This window comes from Suricata suricatta, chromosome 10 (assembly GCF_006229205.1).
Source record: "Suricata suricatta isolate VVHF042 chromosome 10, meerkat_22Aug2017_6uvM2_HiC, whole genome shotgun sequence".
Classification (NCBI taxonomy): Eukaryota; Metazoa; Chordata; class Mammalia; order Carnivora; family Herpestidae; genus Suricata; species Suricata suricatta.
In genome coordinates, this window is record NC_043709.1 from 58,415,055 (window position 1) to 58,417,288 (window position 2,234).

Genomic DNA, 2,234 nt, shown 5'->3' on the forward strand with positions numbered 1-2,234 from the left:
TCTATCTCTTCCTTTTGTCTCTCGGGCTCCACGCGATTGCCCTGCATTGGGAGGGGCCTCCCACCTCCCCTGCCCATCTCGGGCTGGCCCGTTTTCCAATCTCCCCAGTTCGCACTCACTCACTCAGGTATCCTTCAGGTTCTCTTCCTTCTGGAGTCCATATTTTCTCCTTCCACTCTTGCAGATGAGAGTAATGTCCTTCTCAGCTTGAACGATGGGGCAGACGAAGTTTACAGAGCTCCCTTCCTCTCTGCCATCTTGGCTCCTCTTCTCATTGGTACAGTTTATGTCAAAAAGCCCAGCTGAATGTCTACTTTATTTCTATTCAGTAGTCAGAGCTGGTTCTCTAGTATTTTTGAGGGTATCTTTATAAATACATGGCTTTATAAATTTTGTATTTGTTGTAGGTCACATTAGTGATTGACATAAACATTTCAAGAGAGATTAAAATTGGCATCACTGTCTCATTGGAGTGCATTACTCCGGGAAAAAACTTTTCCCCTTTTGGCCATACACTTTTCCTCTTTGACTGCTTCCTTCCCATCTTGGATGGCAAGTTGTTTCCAGTCTCATGCTACTCGTTTCTGTATTAGAACTGGGCTGAGTCATTTTTCTAAAGAGTTCCTCTTCCAGGCTAGCCTGGGTGGCTCAGTCTGTTAAGCGTCCCACTTATGCTCAGGTCATGATCTCTCAGTTCACGAGTTTGAGCCCCACATCCAACTCTGTGCTGACAGTTCAGAGCCTGGAAGATGCTTCAGATTCTGTGTCTCCCTCTCTCTCTGCCCCTCCCCTCTTCATACTCTGTCTCTCTCTTTCTCAAAAATAAGTAAAACATTAAATAAAGAGTTCCCCTGCCATTGATTAGGAAATGGCAAATCAAATTAAGACTCTGGGTACCAACTGTGATAATTACCATGAGTTTGATCATCTTTTCTAGGTATTTTCAATGGATAGGGCCAGCAGCCCAATTTTTCCCAAATAAAAGTTCTATGAGTGCAATTTATTCTTAATTTTTTAAAACATTTTTAATGTTTATTCATCCATTTTTGAGAGAGAAGGAGCACAAGTGGGAGGGGGACTGAGTCCAAAGCAGGCTCCAGTCTCTGAGCTGCCATCCATTCGTGATGGATTTCCCTTTGTCATTGAACAAGTATATTTTTTTATCAACATTTTGTCTTATCCTTCCCAATTTTTCTCATGGGGAATATATTTATTTAAGTATAGAGCATAAGAGAGGTCCAAATATAAAAATGAGAAAAAATATCAGAATGTGTTTTAAAACTTTTTGGCATGGTTCTACGCAGATTTAACTTGTACAACTACTTCTATATCTTTTCTATTCTCTCTACCACTGGATCAAGGGGGGGTAATTCAGTGAATCAAAATTGTCAGAACTGCAGTGTACATAAACTACTAACATATAAAACACTGACATGAAAATAAATCCTGAGGGACGGTGTCCAAAGAGACATGAAAAAAAATCCCAAAACAAGCAACCAACCACACTAAGTGTGAAGTTTGTATTTCTTAACATTGTTTTTCAGACAGATTAGCAACCAAATGTCTTCATTTCTAATGTAGATCTCTACCGAAAGCATCTCTACACCATGCCATTTTTAAAAAAAAACTGGAAGTCTACAACATTGTACTAAGTCCAATCTTTGACTCCCTTATTTTTAATCTGCCTCCTAGAAAAAATTTTTGGTATCATGATACTTTTTATACATAATACATAGGACCCTTTTTCCTGTGCACTGTATTGCTCATCAGTAATGGCTAAGTGGTTGGCTGACTCAATGGTTAAGCATCTGGCTTCAGCTCAGGTCATGATCTCATGGTCTGTGTGTCCAAGCCCAGCATCGAGCTCTGTGCAGACAGCTCAGAGCCTGGAGCCTGCTTCAGATCCTGTATCTACCTCTCTCTCTGACCCTCCCCTGCTCACACTGTCACTCTCTGTCTCTCAAAAATAAATTAAAATATGAAAAAATAAAAAGAAATAAAGTTCTCATTTATATCCCATCTATAGTATTAAGAGTTAGTACCTTCCCTGACTAGACTATAAAAATATAATTATGCACAGATGAGATCATGTGTTAAAAGCACCAGTAAAATTGTGCTTGTAGTAAAAGCTATGCCAAATTGTAGGTCCTTGCAGAAGTCCAAATAGGTATAAAAGAGAGCAAACAAAGCTTTTATTTGGTTTGTTTGTTTTGATTTTCAAATTAAGCTATTAT